The 22,135-nt window shown below is 39.0% G+C and overlaps 1 protein-coding gene across 1 annotated transcript in view; it reads left to right on the top strand.

Moving 5' to 3' along the window:
* BEGAIN (brain enriched guanylate kinase associated) overlaps positions 1-22,135 on the top strand; it is a 115,046-nt gene that overhangs the window by 32,820 nt on the left and 60,091 nt on the right. The window lies entirely within an intron of this gene.

Below are 22,135 nucleotides of genomic sequence, written 5' to 3'. Positions count from 1 at the left end.
GACTGATCTAGACAAACTTTGAGCTTGTTTTCTAAGATACCTCACGTCTCAGAAAAACCCTTTTCTGTGCATCTCTCCCAGACTGAATATCTCTCTTGAAAAAGGATGACTGAAATTCTGCATAATGTTCCCAAAAACATCACTGTCCTTTCCCCAGCATGCCAACATCCCTTCTCTTGCTGAAACTCACACTGGTGCTGCTTAGAAAACAGGTCTTTAGCCTAAAAGCCTTTTTAGCACTGCATTCAGTGACTAGATGAAAGTTACTGAGACACCAGATATAATTTAGGGTATCTCTTTATGGTACAGTATGTTTCAGTCTTAAGTGTTAGCCTTATTTTACTTACCATGTAAAATGTGTGTGATTTTAAGGGATGTCTTGTAATTATTAGATTCTCTGGAGGCACCAGGCATGGATTGCTGGAACTCTGAAAGCACAGACCAGTCTTTGCATAAAAGACCTTCTATTCTCAGTAAAGATAATCTTACTCTATATTCAGTATGATTTTATTCACACATTCACATCCCCCTACTTAAAATCATCACAGCAGATTTTGGGAAAGGTATGAAATATAAATACAAGCACAGTTGATGTATGCAGTAAATATATCCATATATTTAGAAAAGACCTCTTACATAGTTCATTCCTAGAAAACAAAATGAGTCAGTGATTATCTAAAGCTCTCAAACTTAGAGGCTCCAAGGAAGACTGTTGAAAAATGGGGGAAAAGGAAAATTACACTGGTGGTAGAGGATTTAGAAGGTAGCTTTTAATATATTACTAATTTGTGCAGCTGATACCTTAAGCATCTTAATATTCCAAACTAAGAAACCAAAATATCTTTCCAATTCAGCTCCTTAAGTTTGATAAAAAGTCACACATAGGCACAGAAATCTCCTCAACCTGATAATCTTCTCCGCGTTGAAGCAAAGTTTTAAGTGCACTCAGGGAGGGCAGGTGGAGTGTTGTAAAGATTGCCTGAAGTAAAAAAAAAAAAATGGTGAAAAAAAAAATGGATCTGCTGCTGGGACACTGGAACAAAGCATTTCTGATAGAGGAAAGGTAGGGGGAAATGATTCGTGATGGCCTAATTACATTAGAAGCAGCTTTTATTCAGCTAGTTGAAGAAAAGAACCCGATGTAAATGGAGGAGAGAACAGCCCTTAGGTCAATCTTATATTTGTTTTCCTGCATGCAGAAAACCATTCCTCATGAAAACTGTTTCCTGCCATTATGCAAAAACTCATCATAAAAATAAATGCCTCAGAGAAGCTGTTGTGTATTATCACTTTCAGCACTGGAGAGCCACTGCTAATACTGGCCCTTCAGAAGCCATATAAAACACACTAGCAGGTATAGTTCCAATGGGAAATGGCCACAAACAGGTATATTTTGGCAAAATACAATGCATTTATGGCTATTGCTTCCCAATGGAAATAATAAAATGCATTTAAGCAGTATACAAGCTATCAGCTGTCATTGAATTATATTGCAAGGATGATCTCTAACCCTTAAAACAGTGTCTGGTTTTTTTTTTTTAAAGCAATGGTTTATAAGTTGTAGGACAGTGAAGCTGATGTTTTTCACAATATGCAGATGACCAGCTTCTCAAGGAGACTTGAAATATTATTAACAATTTATGATTATTTCCATGCAGATGCTGAATGATTAATTCCTATCATATTTTTCTGCAGTTGCAGGAGGGAGTGTTTCTGCACCTGTTTCTCTTTTTATCCTGCAAACCTAATAATCAGTAACATCAGTACTCAGCCAACCATTAAATTTCAGATCTTTTAGCATATTTTATGCATTTAAAGACTGCCAAAATGTGAAGTCACATAACCACAGTAAAATACCACAATGATACTAAGAAAAGTGATCACCAAGCATGCAAAACTTCAAAATCTTGGATTTTGATGCAATAATCCACTAGATTAAAGCCAATATTGGATATTCATATACAAACTAGAGTACCTCATTAATGCAATAAAGCAAAAGTTTAGAAAAATGTGAGCTGTTTCCACAGATACTTTTTAAAAGCTTCAACCTGCTTTATTTAGAAACTTATGGAAAAGTGATTAGCTTATGTTATCATACAGAGAGTAAGCCATCTTAGCATTTTGAGAACAGAAAGTTCATTTATTCATTAGTCATAAATCCCTATATTTTGTTCACACACCTCTATTGAATTGACTGCCTTGGGTCTGAATGAAATATAATTTGTGTTTTGGCAACACAATTTTTTGAAGGCATCAACGAACAAAATTAAACATTGCAAATAGTTCCAATTCTACCACAACTGCTCTGTCAACCCGCCTAATAGAGTAATTATTATTCATTCACGTATTTATAGCCTAAGCATGGCAGTTCAAAGCCTTTATGCACTATTTTCCTCGTATATTTCCTGAAAATAGTGGATTTAAAGTATGTGCATACAAATACATACACATATGTGCATGCATATTCACACACATTTACTTCACAAAAGGCTGCCCACGTGGTTTGACAAATATAGGTGGATAAATAGGTAGGTAAGGGAGTTGTGATGGCCCAGAAACATTACTGATCGCTGAGGCCACCCAAAATTTTCCACTGACAGATTTCTTAACGCTTTGCAAAATTCTGACTGTATCAATGGGAATGTTGTATGCCACATTTCTGTGTTAAAATGCCTCAGCTATTTCAGAAAATATAACTAAGAAAAAAAAGGTGTGTTTACTCATAGCAAAAAAAAAAGTAGCCAATTACTTTGCTCATTAAGAAAACCTCAACCAGCCTGCTTTGCAGCTGGTACCTAAAATATTCTAAGGAGTTTTCCAGACTGTCAGGAATTTGTGTTATGGTTAACATAGGCTTGCCAAGTTGGTGAAAAGGAATCTCAGTAGATCCCAGTCCCACCAGTTTGATGTCAGTGCCATTAACAGAGCCTGAAGAGGGATCACAGTCAGTAGGAGGTCACCTGAAAACCAGCACAAAAGAATTCCAGAGCCTGCAGCCAGCAGTTAGGCTGTAACGTGGGGCCAGATTAAACACCTCAGTGAGGAATAAAGAGGACACTATTTTCCATTTTGCCATCAACATGGATGGTGAGATTCAGCGCACCCTCGGCGAGTTTGCTGACAGCGCCAAGCTGTGCGGTGGAGCTGGCACACTTGAGGGAAGGGATGAAATCCAGAGGGGCCTGGACAGGCCTCAGAGGTGGGATGTGGGCCCAAACCTCATGGAGTACAACAAGGCCAGGAACAAGGTCCAGCTTTTGGGTGAGGGTAATCCCAAACACCAAAACAGGCTGGGCAGAGAATGCATGGAGAACAGCCTTGAGGAGAAGGACCAGTTCCTAAAGGTGACTTAAAGGAGAGCTGGAGAGGAAGATTTGAGAAGGGCATGTAGTGATGGGACAAGGAAGAACGGCTTTAAATCAGAAAAGCATAAATTTAGATAAAATACTGGGAATAAATTCTTTGCTGTGAGGGTGGTGAGACTCAGGTTGTCCAAAGAAGTTATGGATGCCTCATCCCTGGAATTGCTCAGTGCCAGGTAGGATGGGCCTTTGAGCAACCTTGTCTAGTGGAAGGTGTCCCAGACCATGGCAGGGGAGTTGAAACTAGATTATCTTTAAGGTCCCTCCCAACCAAAACGGTTCTGTAGTTCTGTGGTTTTTATAAACTTTCAAAGTTGTGCACTTCAAAAGCATTAGTTTCTAAACTAGATCTCACATAGGTTCAATCTCAGTTCAAGTTCTCTTGATCCTAGAGTTTCAAGACTAAGACTCCCTCCCTAACTCTTTATGGCAGGTGAAGGGTTTTTAGTGTCTGGCTTCCCAAGAGGGCACTTGGAAGTGGTCTCTTACCAGGAGCAGCAGGTAATGGACCTAGAGGAGCCAGTGGCCAAATAAACATTTAATTTGGGGATTGAACTGATGGGAAAAGTTGGAGATAAAGAGAAGCCATGGCAGGAGCTTTTTAGAAGAGTGAAGCAAAAAAACAGAAATAGGATGAGTGAAAAAAAAATGGGGGGTTTTGCCTGGTCAGAAAATTACTGAGAGGTATGGAAGCCAACAGGCCTTTTTCAGATGAACACCCTCTGCTCCATGGACATTCCCAGACTCCTTACATTCTCACACACTCTGTTGGCATCTGTCTCTGCACTGCAGAGCTATTGGTCCAGTGTCAGCAAAATACCCCAACTGGTGGGATGCAGGCTTCCATAGGACCCTGTTTTTCAACTAGGGAGTTATATTTAAAATACTCATTAAGATACATTGCTGCAGCGGTTTTACACTATTTAATGCTGTGGTCATGGATAGTTCTGGTAATTCCAGGAATAGAACTACCACCCCCTCACAGAGAATGGATTGTTTGATATTTTTATTAGCTTCACCCTTTGTTCTGTGGAGATGACAGCCAGTTACCTACACTGGCGTGACTGGTAGGAAAGTAGGTAGAAGGAAAGCACAGCTGACAGCATCTTGCAAGTCTCTGGTGCTAAATCAGCATCAGTGCCACGTGCCTTCTCCATGAGGACGGGATGTAGATGTAGAGTCGTGACAGTATGTTCTAAGGTGTCCCTGTGGTTCTCCCAGCTTGCTCTGTCAATGTTTCATCTCAGGTTATTAGTATTTATAAAAGCATGCCCTTAAAATAGCTTCATGGTGTTAATAGAAGCAAAAATAGAGGTACTTGTCCTTAAGTTGTTCATAGCGGGGTAAAATAGGGCTAAATTGGGCAAGTACAGAAATCATAATAGCACAACCCAGTTTAAGGGTGACTTTCAAATCCCCTTCATGTCTTAAAAATCCCTGACTTTAAGCTAAAATTTAGACCAAAATGTATTTAGGATACATTCTTTCCTGCTTTACAGAAAATCCTTCTGCCTTTAACAGATGTAAGATTTGGGGTGACTTTTGCTTAAAGACTGCTTAAATCTACTCACGAAGTCTTCCTCTCAGAAGTGGAGCAACCACAAAATTTCCCAACTTCTGAAAACACATTTCAGAAAAATCTCTCAGATTTGCATTTGAAATTTGCAAAAGAGACATGTGGGTTGACCCTGGCTGGACACCAGGTGCCCACCAAAGCTGCCCTGTCACTTCCCTTCTCAACTAGACAGGGAGAGGAAAGAGAATACTATGGAAGGCTCATGTGCTGAGAGATCACACACCAATCCCCATCACGAGCCAAACCAGCCCCACTTGGGGAAATCAGTTTATCACCGATGAAATCAAAGTAGAATAACAAGAAAATAAAATCTAAGTCTTAGAACACCTTCCCACCACCCCTCCCTCCTTCACTCTCATCTGTCTCATCCCCTCAGGTGTCACAGGAGGACAGGAATGGGGGCTGTGGTCAGGTCATCACTCGTTGTCTCTGCCACTCCTTCCTCCTCAGTGGGAGGACTCTTCATGCTCCCTGTTCCAGTGTGGAGTCCCTCCCTTGGGGGGCAGTAGGGGCACAACTCTCACCATGATCTGCACCTGGGCTGCCCATGCTCCAGCTCCTGGGGCACCTCCTGCCCCTCCCTCTGGACTCTTCTTGGCATCTGTGGAATGGCTTCTCTCACAGATTCTCACTCTCCTCTTCAACTGTAGTTTCAGAGAGAGCTGAAAAAAATTTTATTCACCACCTACAGAATATGGAGAGGAGAGCATAAGGGGCATTGCATTTATTTTCCTTATGAAATTATTTCTTAAATAGACATAGCAGTCTGTATGTGTCTATTCCAGGCACAGTGGATCAATGACCTTCTGGCACTAAAACTGATGAACAGCTAGCTGTTCTCTAGACAGTGCTGATCATGTTTCACTGAGAAATCCGTGTCTTTTTTTATTTCAAAATAAAATTTTCTCTATATGTCTGTAAGTATCCTCTGTGATTATTGCCAGAAGAGCCACAGACAACATTTGAAGTAACATACTGCATGCTCTAGGACAAGACAAGGAAATACAGACTATTACACCAGTGTGTCCAAATTCCAACCTCACTTGATGCTGGAGTTAGCCTCAATCACATCAGTGAAGTAAAAGAGCTCTGGAGAAAGAAGAGAATAATTAGTTACTTTATCATGCTTTGGCATAATAAAAAAGTAGTTTTGCAATTTGATAATCTGAAAACTTTTATCATCAGTTTGTTTGAGACTAATATTTTTCCTGTAGTAAGCTACTAATTGTGTGGAGTGACTACACAATATTTTTTTAAGTAGGCTGGTTTATTATTTGCAGTACTTAAAAATTTCTTACAAATGTTCTCTCAGAAAGGAAACAACACACTAACAGAACAAGGACCTTTTCCCATTTTGTCTCCTTTAAAATTTGCAGTTGCTTTAGACAAAAATGTTTGTTTTGCTCATTTCTTATTTGCCAATGCTAAAACAATATCCCATGTAAACTGCAGAGGCTGACAAATTAATTTTTGTGGTTTAGTATCAGGCAAATAAATCTTACCATTACTAATTATTTTTCGACCTTGCATATGAGAATAGGATTAGACTGACTTAACTGACACTGATTATGTGAGACAGGATGTTATTAAATCCCTTTGGGGAGCTTTTGAAAGATCCACCACATTTAGAGCATAGAGCTTTTCTGTCTTAGCTCATTTATGGAGCAATTACATGCGACTTACTACAAAAATGATGTCAGAGAAAACACTGAACAAACAGCTAAAGTGGAATTTACACCACTCCCATCTCTGTCAAAACATCTCACAGCCTCACAGCCTTAAAATATTTTGTCAAGGTTACCTGTAGCAAAGCCATTTGCTATATATCAGTAAAAGGCATGAGATAGATTAAAGACTACATGGAGAACTTGTAATGGTATGAAGGCAACAGAGATTTCTCATTGCTCAAATGGCTTCTTTGCACCAGGACCCCAAATTTAATTAATTTTGCAGGCTTGAAAAGCCTAATGTTTTCATTTAAGTTATCTCAGAATTTTCAAGTTCTGTTATTTCATTAGAACACTTCTATAGAGGGTTTCTTAGTGAAGTGCAGAGAAATAGGCAAAATGTACTGACTTGAAAAATCTCTGCTCATTCTGGAAAAACCTGTGGCTAAATTTCCTGGTTTGTTGGTTGTTTTTTTTTCAAAATTAAGATTGTTCATGTGATTTTTAGGAGTAGTTTACCATTTTGTTCCTAAAAGTATGCAAGTACAAAATGTAAAGCCAGGAAAGACCATTTCCATAGCTATGTTTCTACAACTGACTGCTTTCCTAATATTCATATTTGAGAATGAAAATGCACAGTGGAATGCTACAGAACTGTGTATATTAAACATGTACTCACCTATTGATTATGACATTTGCAGTTTCAGAATGTCAAAAACGCTGTTAAAAATGCATAATCCAAAGTCATGCTGGCAGTTCACTGAAGAACCAACAGTACCGAGATGTTTTACTGCAAAGATTGATTCTCACCCTCAGTTTGATTTCAAAGTTTATATTGCTGTAAATTCATGTGATTACAACACTTAATACTTGGGAACTCACATTTTTTTACGTCTCACATTTTGCTGTGTGTCTTCACATACTAAATCCAAGTCCAGTATGGAAGACGTTAAAAGATACTTAAATGTTTTTTTCCTTAGGTACAGCTGGGTAGTATAAATAAAGTAAAATGCTGGAATTCACTTACAGCTTTTCCTCAGGATGGTCTCAAAGACCATCACCTGGCTGCCAGTAGTCCTTGTCGTGAAGCCAAACCCAGGGCAGACAGAGCAGTGGCAAGAGCCCCAGCAGGGTTATCCTTTCCCATAAACACTGAGATTCTCTGCTGCTTTCTGTAGCACTCCTGAAATTTGTCATGTATGTAAAGATGTGTTCATGGCCCAGAAGGTCCCTACTTTGCAGTAACCACCTGTAATTGATGGTGAATACTGGAGGGTAGGATTTTCTGCATGTGTAGTGATCACTGACCACTACCGGAAAAGTTTATGCAAAGATTCTGGTTCATAAATATAGGTACACTTGTGTGAGGAAAACTAGGGGTTTTTGAGCTTGTCCTTACAGGAATGTTATGTTTTATTTCTGATATGGCAAAGGAATAAAGCAATACTGTATAAGGTGTTATGCATGGTCAAATATTGTAGTCCTTGCTCAGAATTTACTCAGGAAAAACCACCTTTGACTTCAGTGAGGATTTGCTTGACTATGGACTGCACAGACTGTTTTGAATCTTACCTGTTGCTAATGATGAGCAACAGTTCTCATTGCTAATTTGTCCTTCTCCTGGGCTCAAGATCTGCTTTTGCTGTGTGTAATTCATAGCTTCTATTGCTAGTTCAGATTGCTTCTCTTTGTGCTTTTCTTTCCCAGCAAACATTTTGCAGCTATTGTTCTGCTGCTGGTAGATGAGCACAGAACCTGGTATACAGGACTTGAACCTCAGCCCAGATTCAATTAACACTGTTAAACATGTTCTCACTATGGTGCTCAGAAGGAATTTTGATGACCCTCTTTCAATGAAGCATAAATTTGTTTGAGCTGATGTTTTTGGAATGCAAAAATATAAGGGCTTGCTTCACAAATCTTAAGACTAAATGCAGTAAAATAGGTGGAGTAGCACCCATTTAGAACCATCACGAGATCAATTGTAAATGCTTATTCTGCCCTACAAAAGTCAGACAAGAAAGTTAGTAAATGTGTGTGCTGTAGCATCACTCTGTTTTATAGTTTTAAAGCTGCTTTAAAGTAAGATATCCTGAATAATAATTAGTACCAAATTTTGCCATAGCCTTCTAATATGAATCAAATCTAGCTAGGTTATCACTCGTATGTCTTATGAGCCATACCTAGCCATGGTTTATCCTCTATTCATGCTACAGGGTACGAAATTCCTGGGTGCCAACCTGCCTATGGCAACCTAGAATTCTCCAGGGCAGGCTCGCAAAATCTTCACCTACTCTCTGGGACAGGTAACTAATAAGTGATGTTTTGTGAAGTTATGCTTTCTTTCTAACTTTCTGATGTCCGTAAAAATGTTTCATTTCTTCATGTTAGTCTGTGGTCTGTCATTGTTCCCTTCCACTTTGTTTTCTGGACTAGGGGAGTAACAGCAGATCTGTTTGTTATAGCACTCTAGATGCTTGCCTCAACCAAGCCTGTAATAAATGTTATTGACATGCATAAAAACTGAAAGTTGTTTAAGAAGCTGCAAAATTCACAGCTGCCTACTACAAGTTAATCTCTTTCTCTGATGGAGTAGTTTGACAATACAGGTGCATTACATTTCACTGTTGGTTATCTGGGCAGTTCACCCACCTTTCTTAATTGCTAGTGTGTATGTATATATATATTCTCTTTCCTTTATCAGGTTTATACTAATCTTGAGTCTCCTGAACTAAGGATTTTTCAACATTATAGGTGCAGAATACTGAAAGGATGGGGGAGTTATGATTCTGGTTTACATTTCTATGCAGCATGTAGTATAAGTTTAAGTAATGACTCAGTTTTCTATATTTTGCTTAAATTCTCTTCTCCTTTTCTCCTGAATGCACTGTCTATTCTTTTTTGCTTGACTTTATTTCAAGTGGCAGGTATGTAGAAGAAATGCCATTCACTAATCCTATACCTTTCAATGACATATGAAATATTGTAATATATTTCAAAGAAAGTAATTAAGTTAAAAAATAAAGATAGACTAAGCTTCAGATTTGTTCCTGCAATCTATTGATTTTCTCTGAATAAGAGATTATGTGAGAAATTTCATCTTAAGAGTGCTGATAGTGTAAGAAATATTCTTTTTGATTTTTTTCACACGGTTTATACTCTGTGGAGTGAAGAAAACCCAGCAATCTTGGAAAAGTGGTTTGAATTCCTGCTTTTCAGTCCCCTGGGATTCTGCAGGTACACTCTACTCTTACCTGGGTTTAGAAGATCTTGATGCAAAAAGAGCTTTGCTCTGCTGCTTATTCTTGCTCAAATCAAGAGATGACCAGTGAAGTGAAGCCTAATCCAGTAATATAAAACTCTTTCACAAAATGTTTGACCATAATTCCAACTTTGTTGAATATTTGGAAGTCCTTTAAAATCGGAATAAATTCACACATCCACAGTGTAATCACTGAGTTTGACCTTACATTCTGTTTTAAAATGGATGTCCACATGGAATTTATGAGTCTTGGGATGATACTTAGTTGTCTTTCTGTAAGGCTCACTAAAATGATGGTTTTTTTCCTACCACCACTGTTTACTTGTAGTTATTACTTATGAAATAAAAAAAGCTTACTTTCGTAGAGGACAATACCACAGTTTATCTCCAAGTGCACTGCAACTTAAAATGCACAAATCCAAGATTTTAGCTCAGCCTATTCAACCATTTCATAAAAAATAAAAATAAACAGCCATTGAAAGATAATTTTCATTTTCTTACCTGCTTGTTGAAAAGCTCACAAGGATCTAAATTTTTAGAGAATTTTTTATATTTCCTGAAAACTGGCTGGTTTCTTTCCTGTTGAGTAACTCAGATCTTAATCTCACTGTTTCAACATATCTAGACTGTCAAACAATATCTGGAAACTTGCTTTCTAGTTATATGGAAAAATACTACCTTTCTGAAGGAACTAATAAAAAACCAAAATGTTTGTTTGGTAGAATGAAAAATAGTGAGTATGACAAGTGTCAGCATTTACAAAATGAGGATAGGTTATATTTTATGCAGCCTGATGCACTTTAACTTTTGACAGCTAATGAGAAGGCAGTAACAGTATCAGCAAGAGAGTTCTAGTAAAACCTAAGTTTTCATTAACCCAGAATCCTAAAGTAGTTCAGTTATAATGTGCCAAAAAAAAAAAAAAAAAAAAAATAGGAAAAAAGATGGCCTGTGTTCATGTAATCCACATCTCAAGGCACAAGAGGTATTTTTGGGGAAGTCTGGAGTAATGAATCTGCTTCCTCACTCTGTACAGTTCCTTGGGCTGCTACGTCCACAGGGGAGGTGGAATCAAAGGGCTCCTGGGTCCCCTCTGCAGGAGCACGTTGTGCATTGCTTTTCACATGAATAGTGTGAGCAGCTTTTCAGATGAACACCTGCTGCCTGACCTGGTCCCTCCAAATCTGCAGAGAGCTCCTTCATTTGCTGGCTCGCTCCAAAAAACTACCCAAGGGCCTGTGTCAAGGTGCAGGACTGGTAACAAGGGTTTGGAGGAATGCAGTCCTGTTCCCTCTCCTTTCCCATACAGCCACAAAAAATAAGGTGACAAAACAGAGTCTTACACTGAAAATCCAGTGCAGCCAGGGGAGCAGGATAAAATACTGAACTAATAAATTATGACATTCAGCTGGTAGGAAAGTTGTGTGAAATGACAGCACAACATGCTGAGCCATGGGGAACTTGCTAGAGGTGGACTCATTTATACTCTGGCAGAGTAGAAGACTTCTCAGTTAACAAGTCCCAAAATAGTGTGCTGCAGTGTATAAAACAAGGTAGGGCTTGAAATAATTAGCCACAGATGACAGATGGCAACTCCTTTCTGGTTTTTTTTTTCCCTTTTCTTTTGCTGTAATATCAAGTTGATCAAAGAGCTGAGGATCATTTGTTATTGTAGAAAAACTAAAAATATCTTGAAATATTCAGGAAGAATAAGTTCATTCAGGTACGAGCCAGTAGTTCTCATTGTTCCTGTTCCTTATAGATGAGTCTGTGTGTAGTAATATTTTCCCTCAGAATCTGAATTACATGTGCTCAGCTGAGAATTTGGGTGTGTCCCGCTTAGGAGTATTATTTAATCAATTTATTAAATCAAATTGTTAAGTTATTTAATGTAATTGTTTACTTGTGTTAATAAACCAGTGATCTACTCTACTGCCAGAAAGCCTTCCAGAAAGTGCCCAGAGCTCACCTCTCTGGCAGGTCACTTGAGCAATATCACAATGTGTGAGGGGAACCAGGTGCTAAAGAACAGAGTCTGCAGCAGAACTGACTGAACCCAGCACCTCTGGAGCTGTCTGAAGGGACAGTGCTGTGCCTCACTCTAGGCAAGAGCAGCATTTCCTCCTGGGCTCTTTAGGAGAAACATCTGGGCCAGCATTTTATTTCATGAGCACGTTTTTAAAGGCAAGCACCTTGAATCCATATTCAAGTTAGACATGCAACAGGAGCTTCTGTCTTGCATGACTTCTGTCACAAAAGAGGATCAGAAAACAACTGTAGCAGACATAGTTAAAAGGAAAATTCAGTCATTTGCTCAAATAATATAATATACACCACCTATAAAGGAAAGAAGTATCTGTAGTTCCTCCCCTACCCCCAGTCCCAGCAGTAATTCTGTCTGACTGGTTCTTGAGCCAGAAGAGTATATTTGATGTTTTCAGCTGCTTAGCATAACCTTTCTGATGAAAGTGTTAAGCCAACCCACCTAAACGAGTCCCTTGAGGAAGACAAAGATGAATTTCAAATCAGAGGAATGAGAAAAGGATTGGGAAAGAAAGGAAGTGGTTATGATGAGAACAGAGATTATAACCTGTATCCATTAACCTTTGTCTGGATGTTTTATACCAAATAAAATAGGAGCAAAATTCTATCCCTAATGCTAAAGCACATTTCTCCAGTATTCCCCTACCACACTTCCAACCTCAGTCCTTTAATAGAAAGAGTGAGATCAATATCAGATTGCGTCTGGGCAGTGGGCTTCATTCTCACCCATTCTCATTGCATTCCTATTACACATAAACTGCACAATTCAGGAGGAACCACACTTCTGTTCCAGCACAGCTTGATCCAGATGAATCAGGGAAATAAACAGACAAAAACAAAAGTGAGAAAGGTTTAATAACACAATTAAAATATAACTTTATAAGCTTGTGAGCTGATGTGGCAGGCTGCTCTCAGTAATTTCCAGAGGGAGTGCTTATCCGTGACTACAAACCAAAGCAATCTAGAAGCTGGCCACTCGAAGCTGTAAGAAGAGCTACTGCAATTGAAGGCAGGCTGCTTAATCACCTGGAGAGCTCTCTGTAGCTTTCTAATCACAAATTGAAGTCTACCTCTAATTTTGCTTCCTCAATTTTTCAATACCTTACTATTATTTTCCTCTTTCTTATAACCCCTCAGTAGTCTGGATTCCCTAGTGAGATGCAATGCAGATGGGTAGGATTCTGACAGGCATTAAAAAGCAGACTACAACTGCTCAACAACTTCAAATAACTTTCTGACTGAGGAAACTTCCCCAGTGGCCTGTGTTACATCACATTTGTTTCAATCAGCCTTTGCTGCTGGTTTTCGTACCCTTTCGAATCCTGCAACTTTACACTGAAACTCACCATTTCTGCTAGCCAAATATTTTATGCACACCTATCAGCCTCTGGGAAGCCTGGAAATAGCAGCTCTTACAGGGGGGAACCTTCTTCCAGAGTCATGTCAACAGCAGAGCCTGGACAGAAAGCAGTGCAGATCCCTTCATCCTTAGGAAGGGTCAGCATCATTATGATTCTGCTCTCTTGGACAAATGCTGTCTGAAGGTTGCCACACCAAAAGTTTCCTCCCTTCTCTACCAGTTTAACCAGCTGATTAACTTCAGATGTGTTCCAAGCACTAGGTAACATTTGAACAGTGCAGAAAATACGAAGCAGGGCATGAACATGAAAAGAGTCCTTCATTATGGTAAGAAAATAAACACGTCTTTCCTACCTCTAGGGAATGAGCCAGAAAGCAGTATGCCTCTTGGAATCACATGCTGGTTTTCTTCTCTTGGAACCATATTTTCCAGCTCTCCATCCCTTCATTTTCTAGCAATACAGAGAAACAAACTGAACAGGCACAGTCCTTTTTCAAACTTCTGTAGGATCACTTACTGAGCCTAAAGGTTTACATTTAAGCCACTGCTACTAAGAGCCTACCTGCCAGAGCTGAAAAACATTAGTTCCCACTTTAAGGAGAGCCTGACAGAGGCACTAGGAGGCAGCTTGGAAGAAGGCAAAGGTCATTGTAACATCTTCTGTTGCTTCCACTCTTTCCCTCTGCTTTAGTCACCTCTGAATTTGGGTGCAAGACTCCTGTTGTTTTGCTGTGCGCTGCATTCATTTCTCACATACTCAGGTATTTAACCTCAGAAGTGTCTTGTAAGCAAAAATGGCCACCTCATTAATAGGAGACAGAAACATATTTGGAAGATTCCAGTTCCAAATCAAGTTAGCAGAAGTATTAAATCAGTCCTCAGAGAGCTGGCTCAGCTCTTCAGTCTCTGCTCAGCCCTTGCACCAAGCAGTGACCTTGCACATCCTGGTTTGCAAGTCCAAATTCCACCTTCTCCATGGGCTGCTCTGTACCCTTGCTTAGTGCTCTCCACACTAACACACTCCCTGCTCATGGCTCTGGATTCACACAGTTCATTTTCATTTGCCCTTTGTATTTTTCAGTACACTGGGGGAATCAAAATTGTCTGCTGAAGAAACTTCATTTAAAATAATCAAAACACTTTTAGTGTCTGTTTCTGAAAGCTGTTATTTTATTCGTGGTACTTCTATTCAATCCGTTCAGAGCCTTAGGTTATGGATAGCACTTTAAATAAAGGAAAGCTTGTATGTCTTTATTATGAGTACATTTTTAAAATCTTGTCACATTTCACCAACAATAATGGCATTCACTTAAGACAACTCAGTGCTGACAGATGGTCCTCTAAGGGTTTTTTGCATGTCAATATGTAACTGAATTTTTGTATTCTTATCACCTCATATTACAGTTAATACTGAATTCTCTTGCTGGATAGATGTGTCTGTGGGCTTCTGATATTTGTTATAGAAGTCACCCTGCTGCAATGAAAGACTGTCAGATCATTATAACCAAAACATAATTTACTTTTATTCTTAAGAAAGATCACTCTTTTCTACCTCTTATGAATAAGGCCAGTACAGTTTAGACATACTTACCATATGATATATATTGTCAGGTCTGAATTTTTAGTTGTGTGAATTATGAAAGACTGAGGTGCTCATGTGCAAAGTAAAGAAATTCTGCTTTCCAAAATCCATTGAGGTATCTTTTTTAAAGTAGCTGTATGAACTCTACAGGTGCCTCAAACAGGCTTTCATGCTAAGGATCTATCCCACAGCACTTGGCACTTCAACTGCTAAACATCTTTTCTCCACCTCCCTTCCAAATGACTCTGTAATTTTTCTGATAAAGGATCCCTCTTCTCTGGTTTAAATTCTGCCAGAATGCCTGAAACCTAAGAAAAGGACTCTGTTACTTGTGTTATGTGTCCATCAGTCATTTGGAAACTATCTGAGCTCCAGATTTGGATCACCCACACATTTGTTCTGAAACATATGTACAGGCCTTCCTTCTCATAATCCAAACCCAGCTTCAGGTTGTTTATTTTGAAAACAAGTACTGCAAAGAAAATTCAAATGGTTTAATACTTGCAAAAAAACTCCTTCAAAAGCTATCTGTCTAAATATGCTTGTATATATATCTACAGGAAAGAGAGATCTGCATGCAATTTGACAGGCAAACTGTTCATACTCCAAAGTTTCAAATATAAGAAACTTCTTCAAAAGTAATGGAGAAATTTGGTGGATGTGCTGTAATGAAAAAAAATTCTGACAGAACTTGGTAAAAATTAAAAAATAATAGGTAACTGAACAAGGTCTATGTGAGCCTGAATTTTTATAGGAAAATGCCTATTGCAGAACTTGGATACACATTTGCATAAGCAAATTTCTTTAAGTACAAATTAAGCTGCTGAATAAAGAGTGCAAGAGAATTGGGGTTTGTGAGCTTGACTCTGGATGTGAGTTGCAGCAGGTAATCTTCTTCCCCTGTAAAATGTATAATTTCAAGTCTGTAGTTGGATTCTCAGACTCTGGATCTTGACTTTGTAATTTGATCCCATCCCCCTCCTAATCAGATAAAGCAAGAGCAAGGTTGGATACAAAAACTGCAGACAAGGAAGATAGTTTTGGCATTAACCTTTTGAAACAGTGACCCTGAGCATGTAACACATAATCAAAATTTAATTAACATAGAAATCCAATTACTGCTTCATTAAAAATCTTTCATTAATCTAGAAAACACTTGTAAAATGCTTTGACTTCATTTCCCAGCAACTACAACTTGAAAAAAATATTGTTGAGGGGTCAGATTCAATGTCATAACTCTCATCTCAAAGCTATTCCTCCTAAGCTGGGGTTTGGGTGCTTTTCTTGCAGCATGTCCACCTTGGGCAGCATGCAGACCCATTCCAGAGACACGTCCAGCAAAGAAAGATCTGCTGGAATAAAAAAATCCTGGGTAATCCAGACTACCAGACGTGGATCATCAAGGGCTGCAGGGGTCAAAATTCCTTGGCAGTTTCAAAATCAAGCTGGCAATGCAGTCCAGTGCCATTGAGCAGTAATGCAGTAGCACTGAGGACCTCTGGCAGCTCTGCCAGCTGTGAACATCCCCAGAGATCTCTGTTCCCATCTTGCTGCTCCCTGGGGTATGAGCTACAGGTCAGGAAGGTGTCTCCCAGAGCCTTGCCTCTTGCCTGGATGATGATATTCATCTCTGTGACAATCAGCTGCATCCAAAAATCAGAAACAAAACCAGGGGAATGGGTGGCTGCTTCCCTTGAGCCAAACAGCCCATCTCTTTGCAGACATCCAAAACAGACTTACAGTGCTGGGAAAGTGCTTCCAGGAAAGCAAGATCACAAAGCTGCCTCAAACCCTCTGGCTGCCTGCCATGTCTGACATCAGTGGCCCAGGCTGGCCTGGGATGACTGGGTGCACAGGTCCTCCCTTTCCAGTTACCCTCTCTGATCTTTGTACTCTTTCACAGAAAACATCTCTGTAGGATTGACTGTTATTGATCTTTCCCTAGACAAAACCCCACAGGGTAAAAGAAGAAAACAGTTTTTAAAATCTGTTCAGAATACATTTTTGAAATTTTCCTCAGTGCTCCCAAACTCCTGATTCTATGAAGTTTTTTTTTAGAATGTGACACATCGCAGACATGAAGCAGATCTGATAAACACTTTAGAAGCTTTTAGTAGTTCGTTTTTTGTGGGCCCCCATGCCATCTAAGCAAACAAGAAAGGAAATACTATTACCTCATCTCATACACACAGAACTGAGTCAGGAAGAGGGGGAGTTATCTGATGAGATGTGATTGTCTGCGTCTGAGATACTTGATTAGATTCCCTTTGTAATTAATGGAAATGGATACTTCCAGATTTGCGTCAACTCATCTAAAAGTAGGCTTCTAAAATAGGTCAGATTAATTTCATCCTGGTAGAGCCTGCTCTTGACTAAGAACAGGAGCCAGAGCTGACCAGCAGTAGGCAAGCTCAGTCTCACCTTAAGTCTCTTGTGTGGTATAACCTTTGTCAAAGCCATGTTCAAAACTCAGAGATCCAAAACCCACTCCAGGCTAGTTCTTTCTTACACATTCTTTCTTCCAAGACAGGCTTTTTACCCACAAAATGCAATTAGCACTACTTAGGATTTCACAGCTGCATTAAAATTCCTGTTTCACTACCCAGAAATTAAAACCTTTGATATGGATGTCTTTCAGTATATTTGTCATGGGCATCTATCTGCCTTTGTCTCACATTCCTTTCTCTGCTAATTTCCTTCCTAATACCATTAATAAATATTTTTTTCACTTGCTTCAGGAGCAGTCTGAAGGAATGTAATCAGTCAGTTCAGAGAGAATTTCCCTACTACAAAAAAAAAATGTGTTTGCTCTTGTTTTAAACAGCATTGTAGAACCATCTAAAGCCAGAGCCCTTGGGAGGCAGGCAGACATGGAAAGTGCTGCTGAAGCAGTTTGACCAGTGAGGGGGAGGTGTGGGGTTGCTGGAATGCTCCACTGACGGAGCAGACCCATAGACATCAATTCCTATGGAGTAAAAGTTCAGGGAGCACCCTTTTTGTGGGCCACCTGAAGGTAGAAGGCTCTAAAAATCCTCTGGCCTCCAAGCAATTGAGCATCCCCAACTTTGCATGCCAGCACTCCTTTGGCATCAGCCCATCTGCCAGGCAGATGAGGTGGCAGAGGACCAGACAGGTACAATGAAAACCTGCTTGTTTTCCAGAACATTTTCCTTAAAATAGGCCCTTATCATGTGGCATCTCAGCTTTGTCTAAAATCCAGTGAGAATATGTTCACCTGGAGCTTCTCCAGCCAGCACAACAGCTTAACCCTGACCAACAGCTGCAGGCTCAGATAATGTTTGTGGGCACAAATTTCTGTGCAAATATACGTTTCATCTATTTTATACTTTTTATGAATATAAACAGAACTAACCAGTGAAAATAACACTTTGGAAAGTTTAAAGACCTGTTTTTAATAACCTTTAAAGTAGCTTCCCTTGAGAGGTTTTCTTTCACTAGTCTAAATATTTAATATTGTATTTACTGTCCTTGTTGTTAAAGAAATATTTTAATGAAGCAAAAAATAAATATTGCAGACCACTGATTGTCACAGGAGCAGAACATTAGAGATCATAAAAAGAAATGGGAAATCATTCTGCTAAAGGTGGACTAATCTACAGGATCTTTCCTGCCATGTAATTCCATACTCCTTGAAGCTGTCAGAGTTTTAGGAAGACCATGGAATAGAGGATTTTTGCTTTCTAAGACATAGCATTATCAGATTGCTAAAACATAGCACAACCAGAATACTTTTAATTTGCAAATAAGTCCTATCCTTTCTCCTGGCTGTACTTTTTTTCTGTTTAATTATTTTCTTAGTTTTACATGTATATAAAATTAAAGAACCATGGGGATCAACTAGGCATGGAATATAAATTATTAATCAAAATATAGATATTTAGTAACATTAAAAAATTGTGCAGTGAACTTTTCTAATTAACTGGTATGTGACAAGCAGAAGCAAAATGCAACTAATTTATGCAGTTGGTTTGTTGTATTGAAGAAAAGGGAAAATGCTAAATGGTTGACTTTGTGAATCCATGTTTTGACTTTTTATCTTTTCCTTCTTTTCAACTCTGATTCAATTACCACTATCAAATGTACAGTGGTACAGAACAAAATTAAGCCCTCCTCATGAAAACCTCAGATTTCTAGAAGAAAAAACACAACACAGCAAAAGAAATGAGAATCCAAGCATGTCATTATGTGATAACACTGGAAGATAATGGTAAGGGGAAGGTTTCCAGAGAAAGAACATCTGTTTCATGAGATATAAAAAAAAAAAAAAAAACAACCACCAAAACAAAGAAAAATTTCATTAAATACCTTAGATTAGTACAAAACAAAAATTGAGACTCTCATCCTGTTATTAGAGATGCAGAATTTGATACATTGCATCCTCTTATTCTTTCTGCTGTTCACTCACTTGTTTTGCCTTTGCTTCTTAGATGCTTGTTCATACAGAACCAAAATGAAGAGAAAACAGCAGTACCTCAAACTAGTAATGCATCTAGATAAGGCTCAGATCATGCAGGAGTCAAAGCCATCTTGGGAATCCTGGGAAATCTGAACTCAGTGTTACAGCTATTAGAACCCATTCAGTGGTTACAGTCTAAGATTGGGGAAAATTTCCCCATTGTGCCATTCACAAGTGTAAGTTTCATTGTGCCATTGCTTACAGTTAGCTATCTTTCCAGAACTTGCTTGACTCAAGACGGATATTAAAGCAGATGATTTAACACTTTCCCAACTCTTTTCTCTCTCTCTTTTTCCTTCTTCCATAATAGTGACTATAAGTTTTTTGTCACTCAGCATATTAGTGTCAGAACATAATTTCTTTACTTCTAAAATTCTTGCTTCTCCATCTAGTTTAATAAAGACTCAATGTTATGCATCTTCTATTGTTTTCAAAATAATCCCATCATAAATCAGGGATTATCTCCCATCTAAAATATGTATGTCCTCTTAAAACAATCAGCTGTTTTAACATGTATCAGATCACTAAAAATACACAGTGAGGAAGGATTCTCCTTGGTGTGGGAGAGTTTGAAAATGTAACCTCATCTTTCCAGCATGGCTGAAAATGAGTAGATCTTTTCAGAATTATGGTTTGCTTGTTGAGAATAACTTTCATCTTTGAAGCTGCCTAAATTATGCTTTAATCAGTGGAGTTTTTTTCTTCTTTTGAACAAAGTTACATCTGTGGTTTACTACCCAAAACATCATATGGAAGAGTCCATGTAAACAGACTGCTTCAGTAAACCTCACTAGAATAGTCTTGATTTTAATGGATTGAATAATCTTATTCTGAAAGTTAAGAATTCAAGAATACAAATACTTCAAAGTGAACTTCAAGGGAGAAAGTGAGCTGGAAGTTTATCCTTCTAGCATAAGCTTCAGCCTGCCAAGACCTACCAAACTGTCTGGATCTGAATCTGAAAGCACATTTTTGCATCTCAGACCAGCACTGGCTTCTACTTTAGGATCAGTCTTTACACAGAACTCAGATTTTAACCCCAAATTTCCCCACATAGACAGGTCTAGCCACACTGGTTTATACAGAAACAACTTCATTTGAGAAGTCTGGAGTTTTGCTCCTGCTTAATCTTCTCACAACTGAGACCCAAAGAAAGAAGCACCTACACAAGGAAGCAGAAAACAAAGTTATTGGAGGTGATTAACTTTTCCCTTTTTCCTCTCTAACTAAGCAGTCTCCAGCTATTACTAACTTAAACATTCCTGGCACTACCACTATATTTGTACCCCAATAGCTCCTCTCCCTCACAAAGGTTATGTTGCCTGTGCCCAAAACTTTCCAGTGCAGGAGGATGCTCTAACCTTCCCTGATCTGGCCTAACTTGCATTAACTGAACTTGTCCAGCAGCCTCAGCCCAGGCATTTTATCCAAAATCATAGCAGGAGGACCTACTGTCTATTTCTCATCCAAATCCTAGTGGTTAGATTTTTAGAGCAGCAGAAGACTTGCGATCATATCTCTTTTCACTCTAAGCAGATTTGACACTGTAACTGCCACTTCACAGAAGAAAATATGAGTTTCCAGGCTACAGAAAGGAAAACTGACCGCTCTTCTTTGCCAAGATGAGCAGAGGAGCAGCAAGAACAGGCCAGAAGCAGAGCAAGTGAAAGGTGGTATGATGTGGTAATATCATCAATGAGGACACATAGAAATGAGCAGCACTGGTTCTCAGCTCCCTAGATAACTTCAGAGTTTAATTCACCAAGTGAAATATAAAAATTAAATGGTTATATTAAGTGGAGCTGCATTAAATGTCTGAATTAGAATATATTATTTTAAGAGAATATAACCACAAGTGGTAATCTAAGTATAACTATAACCACGCAGTATGTGCAATTGAAATAGAGCGCCGTGTTGGCAAAACATTGGGCTGTTTCCTAGCTCAAAGCTGCATGGATCAAGCAAGCAGCAATTGTAAGGCTTTTGCATTAACTTACTGAGCTCCTATCACAGCTTGTAGAGGAGAAGCCAGTCACGCTGTAGTCAGCTCAGATAAGTGCTCCTTGAAGACTGACATGTTGTTCCCAACTCTCTTGTCTAATTAAAGACCCAAAACATTATTCTGGTGCAGCTGATGGCAGCACTCACTTGACATCAAAGGGAATCAAGATTTGCCATTCATTTATGAAGAACTATTTTTACCGTATGATTAAAAAAAAAAGCAAGGCAATTCTCAATGCATCCTGTGGTAGCACTTGGTGTCTTGGTGATGGCAGACCCCAATTTCACAGTGCCTCCGAGGTCCCACCTGGAGCCAAGAGATCAGCTCCATACTGAGGTGGCAGTATATGAACCGAGTTCCAGTCATCTCCAGAGATCCCAGCTCTGGCAGGAATCCCATCCTGCTGTTCAACTGGTGAACATGCTAGAAGACTGAAGAGCTTGCAAACTAATAGACAAAGATACCAAAATCTCCATTGTGCAGTTAGAATTAAGGGATATGCTGAGCGGCTCACTTGAGTCTTGTGGTTTATTTTGTTTAAGACTGTAACTGAAGATAGTTTGCAATCAGGACATAAGGTTTTTAGAGAAAGAACTGTAAAAAAGTAGGGATTACACCTGAGTCTGGAAAGTCTTGGCTCCCAAATAAGTGTGGGAAAAAGGGAAAGATCTATAACCTTAAAACTGTGATACTATTAGTAGATTACCATTCTCCAGATGAAATGCTGAGCATTAAGGTCTCTGGCATCTCTGTGGCAATGATTGGGGTGAAATAGGAATCAAATAAGACAAAAAATTCTTCCTC

This window comes from Poecile atricapillus, chromosome 1 (genome assembly GCF_030490865.1).
Source record: "Poecile atricapillus isolate bPoeAtr1 chromosome 1, bPoeAtr1.hap1, whole genome shotgun sequence".
NCBI lineage: Eukaryota > Metazoa > Chordata > Aves > Passeriformes > Paridae > Poecile > Poecile atricapillus.
Note: the sequence above shows the minus strand (reverse complement) of the source record. Positions and strands in the feature narration are given on the sequence as shown.